Raw genomic sequence first — 24,271 nt, 5'->3', positions numbered from 1 at the left:
GGAAACAGTGACAAACTTTATTTTGGGGGGCTCCAAAATCACTGCAGATGGTGACTGCAGCCATGAAATTAAAAGACACTTGCTCCTTGGAAGAAAAGCTATGACCAACCTAGAGAGCTTATTAAAAAGCAGAGACATTACTTTGCCAACAAAGGTCCATCTAGTCAAACCTATGGTTTTTCTAGTAGTCATGTATGGATGTGAAAGTTGCACTGTAAAGAAAGCTGAATGCCAAAGGATTGATGTTTTTGAACTGTGGTGTTGGAGAAGACTCTTGAGAGTCCCTTGGACTGCAAGGAGATTCAACCAGTCCATCCTAAAGATCAGTCCTGAATATTCATTGGAAGGACTGATGCTGAAGCTGAAACTCCAATACTTTGGCCACCTGATGCGAAGAACTGACTCATTTGAAAAGACCCTGATGCTGGGAAAGATTGAAGGTGGGAGGAGAAGGGGACAACAGAGGATGAGATGGTTACATGACATCACCAACTCAGTGGACATGAGTTTGAGTAAACTCCAGGAGTTGGTGATGGACAGGGAGGCCTGACGTAAAGTAGTCCATCAGGTCTCAAAGAGCTGGACACAACTGAGTGTCTGAACTGAACTGAACTTGAATGACAAACATCTTCTCAGATGCATGTTAGGATGTTTGCTGCAACTGTGCACACCCATGGCTCATTACTACACCCCACGCCCAATCTCAAATTTTAGAAATCTGAACCCACTTGGTTTAGAGCTTGCATATTCTCAGACATTCAATGAATTCTCTTGAGTGCTATCTGAGAATGTTTATCTATGGAGCCAGTGACAGTCTGGGTTACATCCCACTTTTACAAATTATTTCCTAAATGAATACTGGGAGACCCTCTAATGTTCTGTTTAGCTTGAGCAGGGAATTCACTCTGATCTTAGATGGAATAAAAAGTACTAGCTCTGCAGAAGCAACAAAAATTAGACCAACTGTGCATAAACTCTTTATTTCTGTGATCTAGAAGACTAGTTTCTTGAAGGTTAAGAGCACCAATTATGCAATCAGAGAGACTATACACTTACTAAGTGTATAACTTTGGGTAATTAAACTTTCTGGTTTTCAGTTTCTCCACCTATAAAATGGAGATAATAATATTATAGTCTGTACAGGACTATTTGGAGTATTAAGTGAGAAAATAGATGTAAAAGTACCCAATATAGTTTTTGATCCATACTTAAGGGCTCACTGTGATAAAGCGATTACTATATGCAGGATTACCATTATTACTGTAGCCTGTATAACCTAACATCTTGCACTTATAAAGCATTATATAAATTTTTGTGCAAATTTTTAGTTCCCAATATAAAACAGAAACTATATTTTATCCGAAACAGTGAAGGCAATACAAAATATCACAGACATTTATAATAATAGATGGCTGTTTAGCATGTAACTTTGATAAATCAATAGTCAAATTTTGTATCTATTTTATAAACAAAATAGTGCGTAAAGACATTTGAGTACATATAGTCACAATCCTTAGGTGAGGTAGTAGACTTTCCCTCAAGTTTTTTTTCCCCCTAGTAGATTATTAACTTAATATTTCTTAATAACAGAAGTTCTATTGTTTAATAACCATGGAATATCTCATTGTTTTCTTCAAAAGGACTCAAAGTCCTAAATATCCTGATGTACACAATGTGATTACCTATGCAAGGGCTAGAACATGTATAATTTTCCAAACTTTTTGGCCTGGAACCACTTTTCCCTCAGCCTCTATGAACATTTCTCAGAACAGATGTTCCGTGGAAGTCACTTTGGGAATTTCTATATTAGAAAATAGAAAGGGTTATGCCCATTATTTTTATGAGGAACTATTGTTCAGTTTTGCTATGTTAAGGGGCCATGAGGGAAGCCTAAGAATAGAAGTGCTGGGGGATTTCTGCCAGTTGTACTTTTCTTCCTGATGTAAAACTCATGAAACAGCAAAGAAGCAAGCGAGAGAGAGAGCCTAGGTCATGGCGCTCATTTGAGCTTGGAAGTCCATTGTCATCACTTTGTCAAATGGCTATAAATTCCTGCACGAGTCTTCAGCTCTATAACCATCTCCATGTGAACATGGCATGGACTGTTCTGCCATCCCTTTGGCTAAAACTGATGATCTGGCCAGGAACCAACTTTGAGGTTCTCTATGACCTTCAGAGTCTGTCTGGGCCCCATAAAGCATAGCATACTGCCCAGAGTGGAAAGGCATTTGTGAAATTTATGTCTGAGACATTCCTTTCTTCCAGTTATCCTTCTTATTGCCTTGTGTCAACTACAAATAAGCTTTCCTCTAGCCAGATTTTCTCTCCTTTTGACCGTTCCTTGGTTCTTACGCTTGCTGAATCATTTTCAAGGTTCAAGTAAGCACTCTCCCTCCTGGAAAAACACAGAAGGGCAGCTGTCTCCCTCTTCATAGTCTCATGACCTCCCAAATATGCCTACATTCTTCTCTACCAACATTCCTAGGTCCAAGCCCTTAGCTGTGTATCATGCATGCGAAAGACTCCAATCATGTTGATTAGTTGTTCACATGTATCTCTTTGAGAAACTGTATAGACAGGACACACAGCAGGCCTTCACTTGCTCTTGCCATACTTCACGTCAACATTTTAAAATATTACCCAAACTCAGTGTTTAGAGAAAATTTAAAACTCTGTTTTCTACCAGCAGTCCTTCCTAGCCTCTTATAAATTATTGGTGAAAAGCTGGACCAATCCCTCCAGTTCTATATATTTTTCAAGAGAAGCATTTAACAGGTATTTAATCCTCAAAAAATGATGAGGATCATTACTGGTTTAACAGGATGCCTTCTGGGGCCTAATTTATTAATTTAACCACTATTTGTTGAGTGCAAAAAAAATATGCCTGACTCTGAAATAGGATTATAATGATAAACAAAACACTAACCTGTTTTTTAGTTTCATAGTTTACAGTGAACAAGGAAGGTAGATTGAGCAGGCAGTTATAATACAACATGTTAAGTTTTAAAATAGATGTCAAGACAGGTGTTCCCATTTTGCCAATGAGTCTGGAAGGAATATTTGGGGAAGGCTTTTCCGAGAAGTCTTCCTTGAATTTTCTAATTGGAAATTTGAATAACGAGCAAAACCTAGCCCAGTAAGGACAAGATGGATTTGGGATGGAAAGGAAGGTTGCCCACTGACCGGGGAGAAGCCGCAAATGCTACTGCACTTAAGGGGAAGGGTGTGGATGAGTATGTGAAGAATATGATTGAGTTTGGGAACTACAGGGTGCGGGCATACGGAAGAAGAGTAGAGGAAGCCGGAGAACTCTGTGGGATTGCTGCTGTTGTTTAGTCGCTCAGTCCTGTCCAACTCTTGGAGACAGCACGGACTGCAGCATGCCAGGCTCCCTGTCCTTCACTATGTCCCGGAGTTTGCTCAAATTCATGTCCATTGTCAGCAATGCTATCTAACCTTCTCATCCTCTGCCATGTCATTTTCCTTTTGCCTTTGATCTTTCCCAGCATCAGGGTCTTTTTCCAACACTCTGCATCAGGTGGCCAAAGTACGGGAGTTCCAGCATCAGTCTTTCCAATGAATATTCAGGGTTGATTTCCTTTAGGATTGACTGGTTTGATCTCCTTTGCTGTTCAAGGGACTCGCAAGAGTCTTCTCCAGTACCACAATTGAAAAGTCTCAATTCTTAGATGCTCAGACTTCTTCTCAGTCCAGCTCTCAGATCCATAAAAGACTATTGGAAAAGCCATAGCTTTGACTATGCAAATCTTTATTGGCAAAGCAATGTCTCTGCTTTTTAATACACAGTCTAGGTTTCTCACGGAGAAGGCGATGGCACCCCACTCCAGTACCCTTGCCTGGAAAATCCCGTGGATGGAGGAGCCTGGTAGGCTGCAGTCCATGGGGTCGCTAGGAGTCGGACCGACTGAGCGACTTCACTTTCACCTTTCACTTTCAGGCATTGGAGAAGGAAATGGCAACCCACTCCAGTGTTCTTGCCTGGCAGATCCCAGGGATGGGGAGCCTGGTGGGCTGCAGTCCATGGGGTCGTACAGAGTCGGACACGACTGAGGCGACTTAGCAGCAGCAGCAGCAGCAGGTTTGTCACAGCTTTCCTTCCACAGGGCAAGCGTCTTTTAATTTCATGGCTGCAATCACTGTCCACAGTGATTTTGGAGCCCAGGAAAATAAGATTTGTCACTGCTTCCACTATATGGCCACCCCGACATAGAGAAAGTTTGACGCAGTTCCAAGACTTTAACAAGCAGGGACCCACTGGGGTGTTTTAAGGCAGAAACTTGATGTTATTTGATTTGCATTTTAGAAAAAAACCCTCAGGTTCTCTGAAAACCAGAGGTGAACATCCAGTTCTGAAAGGAGGATGAAAGAACCATGGAAGACTTGCAGGAGGTGCCTTCTGGGTCCTCCTTCGAGTCTCGGTTTTTCTGAGAGCTCTTTGGTTTCCATCCTCTGGGTGACTTTTGGCCAGCCTCTCCTGAGTGACCAAGTCCACCCACAAACCCAGCTGCACTGCCCTGGCTTTCTCCAGCCTGGAAGAGACATTGTCCGCAGCCAACAATTTATCTCTGTACCGTCCTCCAGTGAGAAGTCAGAAAGCTGTAAATCACTGGTCACACCCCAGGAGGGAAGGTTGGGACCACATTATTTCATGACCAGGAGGAACATGAACTTTTCCCCTGGGGAAGGGCACAAGCGTCCCGCTGGGACCCAAAGGGATGCCATGGACCAAGGCAGGTGGACACCTGTCTGGGTTGAGTGACTGATCCACACAGGGCTCCTGTGGCTGAAAAGCAAATGGACTGGATATTAGCTGGCTCTGATCCAAGAGCTCCCAAACTGTGTCCTGTCTGAAGGAGGCCACCTTCCCCCAGGGTGTAGCAATTTCCAATTACTCCATCAGGAAGAAGGAATAGGGGAAATTCCACAACAGGACAGCCAGGCCCCTCTGGGAGGCTTGTTCTGAAGGTTCCTCACCTCTGAGCTCCTTACATGCTGCCCACCCACAGGCTTCTTTATGAAGTTCAGCCAACAGAGCCCCCAGCCCCCAGGGGGAAATGGCCTAATTAAAATCACACTTCTTGCCGCCAAATTGGAAATGCTAGTCTCCGCTCCAAGAATGTCTTGGAAAAGGATCTGGAGTTGAGTGAGTCTTTCCCAGAAGGGATTTTTCCTATTAAAAAAAATGTCAAATACCACAGATAGTGGAGGCGAGGGGCGGGTGTCTCAGTTTTAAATTTTCTGCTGGTCCAAGGCTCCCCTTTCTTTCCCTCTGTGCCCTGGTTTCTTGTTATGTATTATGGAACTTCCACCTCCTCTCTGCCCACGAATCTTGTAAGACTCATAAGAGGAAAAATTCCTCAAGCCCCACAGTTTGTGCAATGCAGTGATAGAAGGTAAGAACCCTGGGAATAGCAGGACTTGTGTTTGGTTTCTGACTTTTACCGTTTAATAACTGGACAGGGCATTTTATTGTTTGAAACCATGGTTCTCTTATGTATTTAATAGGGATAAAAAGCATCTCAGGGAGACAATAAGAGCTTGACATATTCTGAGTTCTAGAAAAAATAAGATGGCTCTCCTTATTATAATTACCAGATTCCTTTGCACTGCAGGAGTGTGATCAGTAAAGAGTTATTGGAGTAAGGCATGAAGGAATTACAAACTGAATGCCTGCCCAGTAGCCATTAGACCTTAGAAAAGTAATTTGCCCTCATGAATCTCAATATTGTATTCTATAAAAGAAGAATTTGGAATGGGCCAATCTCTATGATCCTTCCTCGGTCTAGTATCTCAGAATTCTAGACCTAAAAAATTGATTTCATTGTTCACTTATCCATTCATTCAACAAATATTTCAAATAAAATTCAGTCTTTATTCAGCCCTTGCTGTCTGCCCTGAACAGCATGTGCGCATGTAGCTCATGGACGCAACGACCTCATGTAGTCTTCATATACGCTTGGTTGCTCATCACGTCTGATTCTCTGTGGCCCCATGCCCTGTAGCCCACCAGGCTTCTCTGTGCATGGGATTTTCCCAGCAAGAACACTGGAGTGGGTTGCCATTTCCTACTCCAGGGGGTCTTCTGATGCAGGGATCCAACCCATGTCCTTATGTCTCCTGCATTGGCAGGTGGGTGCCTTACCACTAGCCGCCACCTGGGAAGCCCATGGCCCTCATAACAATATAATTTATAATCCTCAAATATTTTTCTTCTGTTTTGAAGTTTGCTGAGAGTCTGAGTCTCTCCTATTTAATCGATCTTCTTTGGCATAGAGATGCTAATTTTAAATAAACTTTTTACCTTCATAATGGAGGAGAAAAGAAAAGCTAACATTTATGAAGTGTTTGCTATGTGCCAGACCCTGAAATCAATTCTTTGCTTACTGTATCAGACTCTTCTGCACCACCTTGGGCTTTCTTAGTGTTGCCTTCTCCTGCCTCTAAACTGCGGGTATCATCTCAGTTTTTATATCTCCTTTTCAAAGGGCAGTTCAGAAGCTTGCCTCTGTGGCCAACTACCTCTGCTCAAGTCTGGGTGGATCCTACCTCTTGGATCTAGCCAGCAGCTTCCCCAGGAAGGTCAGCCTCCCACCCCTTGTTTGCCTCTGCAAAGCAAGGCTGATCAACTAGATGTACTCAGACACTCAGTCATGTCTGACTCTTTGTGACTCCACGGACTGTAGCCCACCGGGCTCCTCTGTCTATGAGATTTTCCCAGCAAGAATACTGCAGTGGCTTGCCATTTCATACTCCAGGGGATATTCCTGACCCAGGGATTGACCCCACATCTCTTACGTCTCCCGTATTAGCAGGCAGGTTCTTTACCACTAGCGCCACCGGGGAAGAACAGCTAGCTACATGTCCTGAATTTCAAGTTTCCTTTGCTACTTCCGGACTTGGATGAAATTCACAGCGCAGGGTGGGAGATCAGATTTTATGAGCAGTTGTCAAAAGAGCCAGATGCAGTAGTGCAGAAACACTGGGTATTAACTGTGAGAGACAACGTGCCAAAGGGGAGGGTAAAGCCCGTCTTCTTCCTCCAGGGAAAGGATTCTCTCTACTAACTGCCTAGGGATGGCCCCTGTGACAAAGTGGACCCACCTCTTATAATACAGTCGTGTCTCTTCAGGATGTATCATGAAACAGCAGACAGCATGGTAGTGTATCACCTTGCATTTATGTCCATCCCACCATGCCTCAGTTTACTTTTCTCACATCCTCCCTACCCTGGGACATTATCTGCTGAAATTAAGCATTTGCACTTAGTCCTTGCATCAAGCTCTGTTTTCTGGGGAACCTGGGCTAAGACCATACAATAGCGTATTTACTTCTCACAGCAACTGTATGGCATAGGATATGTTTTTATTCCCAGTTTATAGAGAAGTACCTAAAGATGTAAAACGAATTGGCCAATATCACAAAGCAAAAAAGAAAAAAACACATTAACACTTAAACAAAAGACCGTCTTACTTCCAATACAACAGTCTTAACCAATATCCCATATCTATTACAAAAATCATTTGTAATGAGACATGTAATCAGTAAATATCTACTGAATATCTTCTATGAGCCAGGCACTCTATCAGGCAGTAGAAAATTAATGGTAAATAAAACACACACAATCCTAATTCAAAAGATGCTCAGTATATTTTGAACACATATATTAGAGTAAGTAACTTTAGTTACTATGATAAATACTAACCTCAGTAGATTAATACAATAAACCATTTTTACTCACATCACAGTGTAATGAGAATATTCCCAGTCATCAACTTTACAACAATAATAATAGAATTAAGAATAAGTTCAGTGTGATATGAAATCATATAGAAAGGAGCTCAACTATGAGAGGAACAGAGAAAAATACTTGATGCTTAAACAGATATTCTGGGAAGCAATAATCGGTCATGCCAAAGGGCTGAATAAATTCTTTAAAAGGGTTTTTAAATTCTTTTTCTTAAAATTGATAATTTCTATAAAGAGCAGTTTTAGGTTTACATAAAACTTGAACAGAAAGTACAGAACACTTCCACATACCTCCTCTCCTTCTCCACCCCCGACTCCTGCCTTTCCCCTGTTATCAACGTCGTGAATTCCTGTGGTATGTTTGTTGCTGTGGGTACACCAATATTTGTAAATTATTGTTAATTAAGGCCCCTAGTTTACATTAGGGTTCACTATGTGTGTTAAAATGTTCTGTTCTAACAACCCCATGACAGGTAACAGCCTGTCAAGCAGAATTATGATGTAGTTTACTTGAGTCTCTTCTAGCTTTTCCTGCTTCAGTCTATGCCTTCTGCATCAGCAGACTCACTCTTCCACTGCTCTCATTATGAATTTTTTGCTCTTCAGAATCCATTCATGGCTGCCCTTTGTTCTGAAGACCAATCTCAAATCCTTATCTGCCTAGATTTGAAGGTCTGCCTACTTCCCCATGTTCATCTCCTATAGTTTTCCTATTTTTTTGTTTCCCTATTTTTAATCTGCTACTCTAGCAAAACTTCACCATTTGCCAGTCATGAGCACAGTTTATGTGAAACTACTTTTTTCTCCCTACTGTACTTAAACGATTCCCTCTATTTGGAATACCCACTGACATATGCTTATAGCTGGCCTCCCCTTTGGAGCCAGCTCCAAAGTCAGTTCTTAGATTTCCAGCTGATGATCTCTCTTTCCTCTGGGTTCTTCTGTACTTAAACTCCCTGCTTCTTAGGAAACACTGAGTACATCATGCCCGGTATTTTATTAAGCCCTCTTCATTCATTACCTTCCCTGAGGTGAAATCCACATTTACACATCCTTGTTGCCTCCATAATACTAAGCACAGGACTGCTCACTTATCACAGGTCCACAGATATGCTTAAGTGCCATCTTGTCATCAGGACTTTACGTGTCCTTCCTTCCCCTTTTATTAAATCCTAAGGCATAATTCCTACCCCGATTGTACTAGGATGCAAGTCCTGGTAACCAGCTGTATTACTAGCAGAATGGATGGATGCTTACTCACTGTAGAATGAAGGCATGGGTTCCTCTGTCTGAATTCACAACATCCTATGATTCTAACTTGTCCCTCTCTGGATTTCAACCCCAATGTAACTGTCGCTGTCTATGACCACACAGCTCCTTTCTATCCCTCAGCAGTTATGAGTCACAAACAGATCATTGTACTCACAGCTAGACAACTTCCCTTGGCCAAGGGTAAGTTACCCTACTCAGACACCCTAGGAGGTAGTCCTTATCTTCAACCCCTTTGGATCCCTGTGGACACAAGAATTAACTGATACGCGATCATAAGGCTGGATCCCCTGCCCCCAGATGGGACAACTCTGGCACCAATGATGCTTCCGAGTTGCCCATTAGACAAGGCTGACGTTTTGCCTAGCTTCTTCCTTTATTCTATTATCAGAGGTCCTGTCGCCTTTTCTACGAGGAGATCATCTACTATTGAGGAATTTCAGAAAACAAGAGAAATTGCTGAGAGAATGCACATATATTTACACACAGAGACACCATTTCGGTGTACTCAAACATGAACAAAAATGTCTACAACTCAATCTCTGTGTGATATCAACCTGTCAGCCCAGCAATAGCCTCCCATTGATGTACACTTTTGGCTCTTGGCATCTCCAAAGAACGAAAGTAATCTTTGACTTGTGCCAGCCATAATTTCTCATTCCTCTTAAAATCAAAAATTTGGTCTTTGTCCACTCATTTGCAACCCAAGGCCATAACACTATGCATTTTGCATTTTTCCAAGATTTACTTCTTTGTATTACAGCTTTCATATTTCTTTCCTTTATATTTCTTTCTCCCCCTGAGATCACAGCTGAATCTCTACTGGCTCTCAGGGACCATGGAGCAATAATTCGAAGTGGCTTGGTAGAGAGTTCCATGGCAGAGGGCCAGTCCTCCCTTCCAACAACTCAACCCTAAGAGAATGGAGAAGAAAAATAGAGCACCCTGGAGGAAAGGATCCTTGAAAAATCCCTTCTCACTTAGTGAGAATGAAAAAGTTCTATTCATGACTTTTACCACCAGGTTTAGGCCTCTACTGAAAAACAACAAGGAATTTGGAATATCTGTTTAAAATGAGTGTAAATATTTACCCACATATGCTGAAATATTCTAGTGACATTTAGTCTGATGCGCACTGCCAGGAGAGAAGCAAGTTTCTGAGCCAAACACAGGAATACTTTTTTTTTTAATCTTCCCTGGGAGTAGAGCAAACATTTGCAATGATATAAAATGTATTAAATTCACTGACCCTGGAATTCATAACTGGTTATGCATCAAGTATTATCATCTTGTTCAGAACCCCAGTGTTTGCAAACTTCATATTCTTGGCTCTTCTCATTAATCTTCAATAGCAGGAACAGGGTTATCCATATTATTATCATTATTATAATTAAACAAGCAGCAATGCATGCACATATTTGTCTTAATGTTATAATAATCTCATTATGATTATTAAATATATACCTTGTTTTACAGAGTGCTTAATAGTTGGCAAAGAATTTTTGTACATCTGATCTAGGATATGGGAGGCACATCAAATGTTTATTAATCACTCCCACTTACTTTATGCCAGAATCTTTGCTAAGCACCGTAGGTATGTGTTCTCATTTAATAGGAGGCTGGATGAACTAAGTTGGTATTATTTTTCACTTCTACAGGTGAAAAATCTGAGGCTCAGCGTGGACAAATTATTAGAAAAGACATTTGATTAAAAGTTGTGCATTAAATATCCATTATGTATCAGATGTTGCATTAGATGCTGGGAAAACACACACACACACACAATCTCCCCATGCCAGGGAATTTACATAGACTAGTGAGAGGGTTGAATGGCATCATCGACTCAGTGGACATGAGCTTGAGCAAACTCTGGGAGATAGTGAAGGACAGGGAAGCCTGGCGTGCTGCAGTCCGTAGGGTTGCAAAGAGGTGGACACGACTGAGTGACTGAACAACAACAAACAAGAAAAGTGAGAGAGGAAGGCACATAAATAATTAGAAAATACCACAGCTGCTACCAGTAGCTTAAGTACAACAATGGGAACACAGAGAATAAAACTAATACAAGATAAAGAAAAATGACAGAGATTGAGATCCATATTAAGACTTAGCAGGAGTGTGTGTGGGAGAGGCTGGAGACAGAGGCCGTGCTTATGGAGAGCATCTCAGGGGGCATGTGCTCATATTCTGCATAAAATAGTGGATGCACAACACCCATCAGGGCCTGGAGATGCTTGCTCTGGTTGTAACTGAGGGTACATGCAGGGAAGAATGCTGGGAGATGCTCAGATTCTGGTACCACAAGGAGCTTTGAATGCTGTGCTATGGGGGCTGGGATCATACACCAGCAAATGGCAGAGCAGGGCCCCAAACCCTTAGGTCTACTTAGTATAGACCTCTCTTTCACCTCTGTAATACTTCCCTTCTCTGTGTGTGCATGCGTGTATGTGTGTGTGCTTAGGAGTCCACAAGTTCTCGTGTGCTCAGGAGTCCACATGCCCATTTTTATTTCACTTTTTGAAGTTATTATTTTTCACATACAAAAATCTGTACGTAATTGATGTATACAACTTGCCAAGCTTGGAGCTAAGTACACGCCCATGAAACCACTACAACCATCTAAGCCATAAATCTACATCGCCTTCAAAAGTTTCCTCCTCACTTCTTATTTATTTATAATTATTATTAGTTTATGATAAGAACATCTAATATGAGATCATATTTTGCATTTTTAGGGGTGTTGGGAGAACTGCTGAAGATTGGTTATTCAGCCAACAGCAGTACAGATCACAAAAGTATTTTTCTTTTTTAAATTAATTTTTATTGGAGTATATTTGATTGTCAATGTTGTGTTAGTTTCTACTATGCAGCAAAGTGAATCAGCTATATAGCTGATTCACTTTGCTGCATAGTATGTGTGTGTGTATATATATATATATATATCTTTTTCCCGCTCTTTTGTTTTTCCTTCTCACTTAGGCTTCGAACATTTTCAGTGACCGGAATCAATCTGAGAAAAGTCATGCACAGACAGAAGACTTTTTCAAGATTTCAAAGATGAGGAAAGGAAGTTTGTAAGTGAATAAAAACATTTTTAAGTTCCTCAGAGCTGCTAAAGTGTTTAGACGTTGTGTGTTCTTTGTAAATTGCTAATGTTCCCTGTGGATATATTTACCAGGATGTTTTTATTTATTTGTGTTTTTTAAGCTGGTGCTGCTTTGGAACATTCCATGAGGTCCGCTGTCCAAGCTGACTGATCCCCAGGACTGGGTTGGGGAGATCCGAAAGAAGAGGCTCATGTCCTTTCCCTGTGTCTAACATCTTCCCCCTGTTTACTCATTTGGCCAATTTCCATTCATTCCATAGGCTGTTTGACCTACAGCCTAGGCCAGACCTTTAGGTATGTACTTTTTTAGGACTCTGTACTTCTCTGTCATGTAATGTATTACAATTAAAATGTAAACAACCATTTATGTAAGTGTTTGCATTGTGTTCCAGTCCTTTTTCTCCACCCTTCCTTGTAATACGTGGGTAAAGGGAAAGTATAGTTCACTGCTGGCACTCAATAGTCATTCAACAAATACGAGATGAAAGAATTAATGAAACTCAGACTAAAATCAGGACAGATCATCAAGGTAGCCAATAGTCATTCAATAGTCATTCAACACTCAGTAGTCATTCAACAAATATGAGTTGAAAGAATTAATGAAAATCAGACTAAAATCAGGACAGATCATCAAGGTAGCCAATCTGGTGTTTAAATAAGTCATTAGTATCCAAAGGATCCCACTAGTATTTACAAACAAGGAAATTAACCTTGTGATATTAAGAATGATGGCTTCAGTTAACATTTATTGATTAGGTACTTTGTACCAGGCTCTGCACTAAGAATTTGATGTGTACTTTCTCATTCAATCCTCACAGCAACTGCATGACTTACTAATGGTGGCTGAGACAGAGATTTGTACTCTTCTTTCATAATGTAATGGGCTTCCCTGATCACTCAGAAGGTAAAGAATCTGCCTGCAATGAGGGAGACCTGGGTTCGACTCCTGGGTCAGGAAGATACCCTGGAGAAGGGAATGGCTATCTACTCCAGTATTCTTGTCTGGAGAATTCCATGGACAGATGAGGCTGGCAGACTACAGTCCATGGGGTTGCAAAGAGTCGGACACAACTGAATAGCTAACACACACACTTTGGGATTCTCCGGTGGCTCAGAGAGGAAAGACTTTGCCTGCAATACAGGAAACCTGGGGTCGATCCCTGGGTTGGGAAGGTCCCCTACAGAAGGGAATGGCAACCCACTCCAGTATTCTTGCCTGGAAATCCCATGGACAGTGGAGCCAGGTGGGCTAAAGTCCATGGAGTGACAAAGAGTGGGACATGACTGAGTGACTTTCACTTTCATAATGTAAAGTTGACGATGGGAAGTAGCTGCCTGCCAGGGACTTTATTTAAGCCACCCTTGCATCTGCGTGGGTCTGAGTGAGTAGTTCTGGTCAATGAAGCATGAGCAGAAGAGATGTGTCACTTCTGCTTTGAGGCTCTTGAGCATCTGGCATTCTGTCTCCATGGGATCCCTTCTTTTTCTGCAGTGACTTTGGTAACAATGTGTTAAAGATGGGAACCACAAAGTGGAAGGAGACTGGATTCCTGAAAATCTGGATGGATAAAAATCTTCCAAATCTGGCTAATTCTTATTGGATTTAGATGAAATAATCTTTCACTTTAATAAGGATGAACTGGAATTTCAAGGTTTATCTATTAGAACATTTAGCATCACTGATTCTAACTAATCATCGACTTTCCCAATAACTCAGTTGGTAAAGAATTTGCCTGCAATGCAGGAGACCCCGGTTCGATTCCTGGGTGGGGAAGATCTGCTGGAGAAGGGATAGGCCACCCACTCCAGTATACTTGGACTTCCTTTGTGGCTCAGCTGGTAAAGAATCTGCCTGCAATGTGGGAGGCCTGAGTTCATTCCCTGGGTTGGGAAGATCCCCTGGAGAAGGGAAAGGCTACCCACTTTCCCTTCTCCCTACTATTCTGGCCTGGAGAATTCCATGGACTGTAGTCCATGGGGTCTCAAAGTGTCAGACACGACTGAGCAACTTTCACTTTCACTTTCATTCTAACTAATCATTGACTTTTCCAGTGGCTCAGCAGGTGAAGAATCTGCCTGCAATGCAAGAGATACAGGAGCCTTGGGTTCAATCCCTGGATCAGGAAGATCCCCTGCAGAAGGAAATAGCAGCCCACTCCTATATTCTTTCCCAGAGAATTCCATGGAGAGAGGAGCCTGGCAGTCTACAGTCCAATGGAGTAGCAAAAAAAGTCAGACATGCCTGAGCGACAGAGCGCACATTCTGATTAATAAGGTGCAGTTAGGATGACAACTACGTAGAGGAGGAAAGTGATGCTTAGGTAGGTTAAGCAACCTCCTCCAAGTTACAGATATGATAAGTGGATAAATATTTATGGAGTGAGGACTCCATAGTTTCTCTGGGGTGGGGGCATTTATGTAACTATCTGTTTAGAAAGGGGTAACTTAGGAAACTGAGGCTTGCATAACACATTATACATGATAGAGAATACTGGGGAATTATGGGGGTATGACTAAGGAAGGTCATGACAGGCTTTAACAGTTCTACCTCAAGCCAGCTATGGGTATGATTATTGATCTCACATGTTAGTATTCATAAGTTCCAAATGCATCACAAAAATATCTCTAATACAGTAATTATGAGAGGCAGATGGTTTGTGCCCATTTTACAGATAACAGGTGAGAGGTTGAGAGAGGCTAAGTGACTTGTCTGCGCCTCTGTAGCTAAAAGGCAGTGGGGCTGAGAGGTTCTCTCAGGAACTTGTCAAAAACACTAGTCTTTAGGCTCAAATTCAGAGATTCTGATTTAATATGGTTAAAATCACAGCTAGGAATCCAGATTTTTACCAGCTTTCCGGCTTAATGTGCTACAGATAGACTTCCATTTTAGACCTTACTGGCTCTCTGGCAGGGCCTCCAGTCTGGCCTCTAGTGAGGCTCAGCTTTTTAAACCCTTTATTGCTGTTCCCAGCACTGAGGGAGAAAATGACACTTCTCCTTCTGGAAGGGGGCGGAGGCCTGGAGCTTCCAGTTTTGAGCATTCTGCTCTTGGCTTCTGTTCTCTGTGTCGATTAGGCCTTTCAAACCAATTACCATTATATATTGCTGAGATTTATAGCTCTCGGTATTTGAGGTTACAGGACTTCCGTTCTCAGGAAGAAGCTCCATGCCATCACTTCTAATCAGCTCAGCACAATGACTGACTTCCCCTCTGTAAGAGGGCACACTGTTCCATTAGAGTATTAATAGCCAGGCAGAGCAGCCTCAATTTCAGTGCTTGGGGAAACATAAAAATTGGCTTTGGGGGGATCCAAAGTTTTAAAGAATTGTCCTCCTTATTAAAATCAACTCAATGATTCAACAGAAATGACTAAGAAAAAAACCTAAAAAACCTGACTTCCCTTAGGTAGAGTGTCCTACATAGAAAGTTATACTCTTTCCACAGGGTAGGCAAGGTGTTCTTCCCTGGGCTCATGGAAAAGGATGGTTGCTGTCAAGTTTAAGGCACAAACAGTAAGCAGCAAAATTTCTGAAATATCAATTTATTTAATACCTACTAAATACTGAATGAATGAATGAACGAACAAGCAGATGAGTATAAGGCAGATGGGTATTCATGTTCCAAAGTTGTTACTTAATTCATCTGTTCATCCAATCACTCACTATTTACTAAAACAATAACCCAGTGTTATTTGTCAGTCATATTAAGATCATGAGAAATTCAAACACAAAGCTAAATATTTTATCCACAGAGAATTTACAGTCCTCTCAAGAAAGGCACGGAGAAGGCAATGGCACCCCACTCCAGTACTCTTGCCTGGAAAATCCCATGGATGGAGGAGCCTGGTAGGCTGCAGTCCATGGGGTCGCTAAGAGTCGGATATGACTGAGCGACTTCGCTTTCACTTTTCACTTTCATGCATTGGAGAAGGAAATGGCAACCCACTCCAGTGTTCTTGCCTGGAGAATCCCAGGGACGGGGGAGCCTGGTGGGCTGCCATCTATGGGGTCACACAGAGTCGGACACGACTGAAGTGACTTAGCAGCAGCAGCAGCAAGAAAGGCATGTAGGGGAATCTCCTGGGGGTCTAGTTCGGAGGCCTGGGCTTGATCCCTGCTTGGGGAACTCACACATGCTGCAGTGAAGAGTCTGCATGCCACAACTCAAGATTCTGCACGCGACAACATAAAAGGTCCCCTGTGCCACAACTAAGACCCATCGTGGCCAGATACACAATTTTTTTTTTTTTTTAAAGGAAAGGCATGTGATGCTTCCCCTATAAGGCTAAGCGCTTCTGAAGACCTTTAACCACGTGCCCCAGCCTACATTTTCAGCCTCACTTCTCAGTCCTCCTGTCACAGAGAGTCTATGCATCCCTGTTCTTCCTTCATCTTCACATTAAAAGATCCATCCTCTTTCACTCACATCTGTGTGTTCAAACCCCATGTTTTCTTTCAGGGTTGCTGAAAAACTCCCTCTCCTGCAGGCTGTTCCAATTCCCTCCTTAGGTAAAATAATCCCCTCGTTTGAAGGGCTGAAAGAGTTTTCAACATAAACATGTGTTATTACTCTTAGCCCTGTCTCACTGGCAGTTTTGTTCATTGTCTTCTTATCTTATGAACGTTGAGCTTCTGAAACTGAAAAAACAAGAAAGTCTCAATAATAACGCTTTATAATCCTTATAAAGCTCCAATACTTTGGCCACCTGATGCAAAGAACTAAATCATTGGAAAAGTCCCTGATGCTGGGAAAGATTGAAGGCAGGAGGAGAAGGGGATGACAGAGGATGAGATGGTTGGATGCCATCACCAGCTCGATGGACATGAGTTTGAGCAAGCTCCAGGAGTTGGTGATGGACAAGGAAGCCTCGTGTTTTGCAGTCCTCCAAAACTTCGTGTTTTGGGGTCACAAACAGCTGGACTCAACTGAGTGATTGAATTGAACTGAATGCCTTGTCAGTACTGAGAGCTCATAAATGTTTGTGAATCGAATGGAGGCATCCTCCAGTAGGGTGGGATTATCCCTGAGGTCCTCCTGTCAAATTTCTATCCTAAGTAAGTCTGTTGGCAGTAGCCATACTAATAATAATATGTATTGATGTTAACAACTTCTCAATCACTTACTCTCGCTAGGTCCTGGTCTAATTATTTTGTGTGTTTTATTTCACATAGCCTTAATGCTTCCTTGCTGAGATAGGTATGGCCACTTTTATTTTAGAGACTATCTGATGCTTGACACACGGTTGACCTGAGTCTAGGTGTGTATGTTCAGGACTGGGTTCTTCACCGTTAGGAGATTAGCTCCCAGACCCCCAAACCCCAAACCTTTGGCTGGATTTAAGAACCACCTAGAAAGGCATTATCTCTTATGAGAAACAATTCCTGAGGTCATCCTGGTTCTGGAAGAGCAGATGAGGAAGAGGAAACTTCTTTTTCATTCCCTGCTGGAGAAATATACACTGTACTCTGCCATGGGGAAAACCTATACAATTGTAAATTAAAGGTATACATATACCATTAATATATACATACATACACACACACACACACACACATATATATATATTTCTTGATATGGACAAATACCACCTATGAATGGAAAAATGTTCTGGGATCCATATTTCCAAAAAGAATATACTACTTTCCTAGGAAGGGAATCATCCTTTAGCCCCACTGTGATGTAACATGAGTGACTGAGTAACATGAGTTTGAGCAAGCTCTGGAGTCGGTGATGGACTGGGAAGTCTGGCGTGCTGCAGTTCATGGGGTCGCAAAGAAGTGGACATGACTGAGCGACTGAACTGAACTGATCCACAATTCTTTCCTCACGCTAATAGGCAAACAGCTGGTCTGGCCAAGATATGAAATTTTATGTTAGGCTTCTATACCTGGAGAAGTATACATACTCTGGGTCAGTGAACTTAAACCGCCTAGTTCAGCAATCCTGTTTATGTATATGCTTCTTTGTCTCTATTCTTTAGAATCTTCAGAGTGGAAAAACAATTATGCTAAATCTGGCTGCCAATATGGCAAAGCTTATCAGAAAACAGTATCAGTCTCTTCTGCCATTTCCCCCTGTACTCTCTTCCCTTCCACAATAATTTTTGGCTTCTCCAAGGGTTGTCTTCAGTTCAGTTGCTCAGTCATGTCTAACTCTTTGCAACCCCATGGGCTGCAGCATGCCAGACTTCCCTGTCCATCACCAATTCCCAGAGCTTGCTCAAATTCACATCAAGTTGGTGACTCCATCCAACCATATCATCCTCTGTCATCCCCTTCTCCTCCTGCCGTCAATCCTTCCCAGCATCAGGGTCTTTCCAATGAGTCAGTTCTTTGCATCAGGTAGCCAAAATATTGGAGCTTTAGCTTCAGCATCAGTCCTTCCAATGAATATTCAGGACTGATTTTCTTTAGGATTGACTGGTTTGATCTTATATGTCTATTAATCAGCATTGGCTACCTACCTTGAACCTCTAGTATCCACCATAAAGAAACGTGACAAACCACTGCCTCTAGCCTCTGCACTGTGGAGTGTGCACAAAGTTGTCTACACTGGCATCTTCTTTGGCACATGGCTCCACTTAGTTATCTGGTATACCGCGTTCTCAATCCTATGTGGTAAGTGGCAGCACCCTCCTGCAAAGGGAGTGGATTATTTCTTCCCCTGCTTGAGGAAGTCCCACAGCAGGGATGCTTAGTTTCCATTCTGCCCAACTTTTGCTCCCAGAGTCCTCTTGTTATTCCAGCCTCTACCTTTTATGGTGCATTCTTTCTCAGCAAACTCACTGTCCAACTGGATTATATAATCCAGTTTTTGGGTCTCTCCTCTGCTCATCCTTCCTCACACAGTATTATCAGATATGTCTGTATCCACTTTTCCTAAGTAGTTTCCTCCTTTTCCAATTTATTAGATTATACATATAGGGACTTGAGACAAGCAGTGAAATTTGGCATCCTAGAGCAGACCCAAGGTGAGTCATCAGCACCCTTACTGTATTTATTTATTTTTCTTACTGTATTTAAAAGTAGTATACTCTCATAATCAACATTTCAACTGATGCTCACAGAAGCGTTAAACAAAGTATGACCTTATGCTCATTTTAAAGATTAATAAAATCTGGCCAGTAAACAGTACTTGAGTGGTTATGTTATGCTAATGTCAGTACTAGGGATTAAGGGAAGAGATAGGAGTATGCCACAGATGCCCCTTAGGGATGAAAGGTTGAAGAGTGCATATTGACACCACTTCCTTTTCCCCTCCCACTTCTTCCTCCCTATCCAGCTTCCTTCCTTCCTTCCTATTTTTCTTTTCCCTCTTCTCCTCTTCTCTTTCTCTCTCCATCCTTCTTTCCCGCCCTCCCTTCCTTCCTTTTATCTTTTCCTCCCTCTTGCTTCTTTCACTCTTTCATTTTTTTCTTTCCAACAGGAATTTTTGGAATACTTACCAAAAGTTAGGCTTATGCTAGATATTAAGGAAACTTAAGGGAAACTAAAATTTACTATATCTTAAGACCATACATAACTAGGCATTTTTATATTGCTCTAACTTTTAAACATTGAAGTATAGTTAATTTATTACAATATTGTATTATTTTCAGCTGTAGAACAAAGTGATTCTGTTTTATATACATATACATATATATATACACACATAAATTTTTTCAAGTTGTTTTCAATTATAGGTTATTACAAGACATTGCATGTGCTCTAATTTTTAGCCTTCAAAGAAACTTAGTGAGTAGATGTCATCACCATGTTTTGCATGGCAGATGACTTGCTCAAGGTCATACACTTGAAGGGGTGGAATCCGGACTTTAATCCAAATCTGGCTTTAAAACTCAGATTCTCTAACCCCACATTAGCAGACCAAACATAAAATCATAGTCTCATGCAGCAGAAATAATGAGGCAATTGAACCGAGTGCAAAGTTCTGTAGGAGAAACTGCTATTTTGGGACAAGGAGTCTGGAGATCAGAAAACATTTACAGAGGAGGAACTCAGACCCAGAGAAGACAATTTTCCTAAGGACATGCAACATGTGTCTGTGTGTATAAGGGAGAAAGACAGAGACATACAGAAACAGACAGATACAGGGACAGCAGACAGCTGGATAGTGTTAGTGTTCAGATCTTCTAAAGTCAAGTCCAACCTGTCTGGTGCATCCCTGGGCTGCTCACTCCTGGCTGTTTGAATTTTGTGTTCTAAACTTTTAGGATAGGCTTCTATTCAGGTCCAGTGACACAAGGCTTCCCTCCTTAGAAAACACAATGGATCCTAGAAGTTGGAGTCGAAATCCCAGCTATTCAGTATCTGTGCTTTTTGTATTAGATGTTTATTTCTGTCCACACATGTTTGGGGAGATGTGTGTTTCCCCAGAAACCTAAAATATGCTATGAATTAGTGGGAGAAAGCTCAAAGCCACTTGGTCTAGAGTCTGCTAAGGAAAAAACAGGGAGTGAGAGACTGAATGGGGAGCTGTCTGTCCGTCTGTGGCTCTGACATACTAAGGAGGGTTTGTTTGGGTGGGATCAGCTGGAAGCACTAGAAAATGGAGGAGACAGTGCTGTTTCTGAACCACCCCTCCTCAACACATCTGTCCAACACTGCTCACGTCTACTCCAGCCTTTTCCCACATGCTGCAAGCATGTCTCATTCTTCCCTGCACTAAGGCGGGTTCTTCTAAAGTCCTCCTTTATGTAATATAGAACCTGGCAGGCTCAAGGAAAAAATCAGCTACCCACATCCCCACAGATGAACAAAAATCTGGATCTTGTTTACTCTCTTTGCAGACAAGGCTGGGCTTTTCCTTCTAACTTGAGAACATCAATGAGGAAAAAAGTTCTCCCAGTGGAGTGGCTAGTGTTGAGATGCCGTGACAAGCCCACATGGAGGTCTAGGAACCCCATCTGAGAATTTTTTTTTTTTTTAAATAGGAAGAAACCTTATTTCACTAATAGTTCTGTTTTAGCTTCGAATTAAAAAAATAATAAAACAAACCCAGGGATAAATTGATGGACAGAGCTTCTTCTCTATCAGACTAGAAGATAGCAGGTCTGAAGTCATCCTAGCATGATAAAAAGTTATGAAAGAGAAGCCAAGAAATCTAGGCTTGGCACCTGGATGACACCTGCCTAGTCACCACTACTTTCTGACACCAGAGTGTGATTACATTAGATCAGACTGTCAATGGTGTACGTGTGACGTGTGCTGCTACCAGCATCTTCCATGCTCCAGCAGACATGACCAATCCATGCGACCTTCTCTCACGATATGTAAGAATTTAGCATCAGAAGCTTCACTCATTCCTCAACACATTCCACTAGAGAGCAGCTGTCTACTCTGCCTATTTATTATTCATCTCCAGAATAGAGCATCTATATCCTTCTCAGACATTTAAAAAAACTATATGTGTGTGTGTGTGTGTGTGTGTGTGTATTTCCAGTCATTGTTTCTCTTCATTCTACTTAATTTTTTTCTTACACATTTTGGAAGGCAAGTCCCAGCCCGACTCAACAAGTGAAACCTACTTCATCTGTGACTTTTCCAGCCATGTATGCATTTATCCACAATAAACTTTCAGCAACTGTAGAGAATTTGGAATTAGCATAGATAAGAAACCAAATGTTTGGATACTGAGCTGAAGGACATTTGAAGTGTTGCGTGCGATTCATCTGAATTCAAACACTCAGTTGGCAACCTCACAACAGATTCTATAGACACTCTTTCTGTGGTATTTCAGAGCTAGTCCTATGCAAGAGCAAGAAGCCTACTCTAAACATGATGCAGACCTCTTCAGCCTCATTGATCATCACAAAATTTGCCACTCCTATGGATCAAGATTCAAGAGGTGGAAGATCAAAGTATGCTTTTCTTAAACAAGCTTCCCTTTCACACACTCAGATGGGATAAGATAGACTGCAGTGACCTGAAGATGGAGAGGACCCGGTGGACAGACAAAGCAGGAGTCCCAGGGTGGACTGAGAGTCAGAGAACGCTAATCTTTGTCCCTATTCTACTTCTGTCTTCATCTGAGATTTTGAGCCTCTCTCTTCTCTTCTTCAGATGTACTGCCCGAGTTCACGCTGAGAACCCAATCCAGCTCCTCTGCTCTCTGAATCTGTGTCTTGGCTTCTGAAGAATGAATGGATGATTGTGAGGTTCCTACAGATACTTCTGCTTATGGTTTATACATCATCAATTGTTTAAATTTTGAGGAGGGGGAGGAATGCTTCAAGTATTACCCTTGTTTTTCCCTCTAATATTCTAAGAAATTAACTCTTCATTCTATGTTTAATGACTCTCAGTTATATAAACAGGAACTTTTTGAATTTCAGAAATTTTACTCTGGTGCTTTTGTTAATAAATTTACTGTGAGGTCAGCCTCCTTTGGTTTTTTTTTTTTTTTTCCAAGTCACTCTTTTCCACTAAAGTTTCACCCACCTAGAGAATCCTCTTTGTAGACTTCATGTGTGTAAATCCTCTGCATCATTTAAACTCCAGCATTTTATTTCCTCTATGAAGTCATCCAAGATCAAGTTCTTCTCATCTGTTATAAATGTGATCATGGGCAATCTTGTTATTCCCCATTTCATCATCCATCATGCATTTATTCTTCATTTTCCAATAGGGTTTTGGGAGAAACAAACATAACTGAAAAAGACTCTTGAATCTCAAGGACTGCAGTAAGTATGCATATGTGTGTGTGTGTGTGTGTGTGTGTGTATAATATTTATAACCATACTTAGATAGCATGATTTTGGTTTTCAAGTTTAGATGACTAAGAATAGAGGAAATTAAAGGTATACATCTAATAACCAACAGAACCAACCTTGAAACTCAGTACCATATGACTTTAAAATGCATGCATCTTTTACTACCATACAGCTCTCTTTGCCATAAATTCTTCTAGTAGGTGGTAAAAGTCGCATTTTAAAAAGCTGGACAAGAGGCAGAGGGGGTAGTAATGAAAATAAAAAATAAAAGTATATTCTAAAAAATCTTGGTTAAGTCGCAGCAGTTGAGTGTCACAATGAGCACTGAGTTTCCTGGAAGCCTAAGCAAAGAAAGAAATAGGATGAGTATCAATCTCTTGGCATCTAACAGAAGAAAACATAGATACATATGGTGGCCTGGATTCTACTTCTGAGATGAGCTTGTCACCAAAGACACTGAGCAATACATTGGAAGATGTTCTCAGTAGCACTTTGATCAAGAGTCCAAAAGATGTTCTGCAAACATCTGTTTTTTTATAATAGCAACAGCATGTATGAATGCTGGCAGAATCGTGCTAAATCATAATTCCAAATGGCAATTCTTTAAGGGGTCCAAAGAATACAGTCCAGGGATCTGTCTTAACATAGGAGTGAAATGTGGAACATTTAAAGGTTTGAATAGTTAGCATGCTTTTAGTCCAACATTTCCTTGAGATGGTGAAAATGTTGTTTTGTTTTTCTATGAAAAAAGAAATACATGATAATTTTTCTTAATTTGTAGCAAGACAAAAGCTATTGTTTTTAGTTTTATAATTATGTGTTTGTTTCACAAAATCTGGCCATAAGATGCAATGAACTATATTTGTAAACAGCCAGGAAGTCACGCTGCTGCTAAGTTGCTTCAGTTGTGTCCAATTCTGTGTGACCCTATGGCCAGCAGCCCACCAGGCTCCTCTGTCCATGGGATTCTCTAGGCAAGAATACTGGAATGGGTTGCCATTTCCTTCTCCAAGGTAGTCATAGGAGAAATAATTTAGTGCAGAAATTCATGGCCTTGGGATTCTTTGCGGGTAGAGAGTGGTCAAGAAAGCCTTCTCTGTGAAGGTGACATCTGATAGGAAAACTGATGAGTAACTAAGAGAAAAAAGAGCAGTAGTCTTGGGGTGCAAAGATAGTTTTGAAGAGGAAGCAATTAGCTCTCTGAGATTAGGTCACAGTAGAGGTGACATTTGAAATAAATATTGAAGAGTGAGTTTTCCCAGTAGGCAAGGGGAAGGGCCTTCTGAAAAGAGCAAACTGCATACACAAAGGTTTGGAAGCACCAAAATGTGAAATAGCAAATGCATATTAGGGTCATTTTAAGTTGCTTCTTGGGTCAGAGCCTGCCCGTGTAGGAAAGTGGCCAAAAAGTCAGGCT

Source organism: Bos indicus x Bos taurus, chromosome 8, assembly GCF_003369695.1.
Source record: "Bos indicus x Bos taurus breed Angus x Brahman F1 hybrid chromosome 8, Bos_hybrid_MaternalHap_v2.0, whole genome shotgun sequence".
NCBI lineage: Eukaryota > Metazoa > Chordata > Mammalia > Artiodactyla > Bovidae > Bos > Bos indicus x Bos taurus.
The sequence above is the reverse complement of the archived record's forward strand: the minus strand, read 5'-3'. Positions refer to the sequence as shown.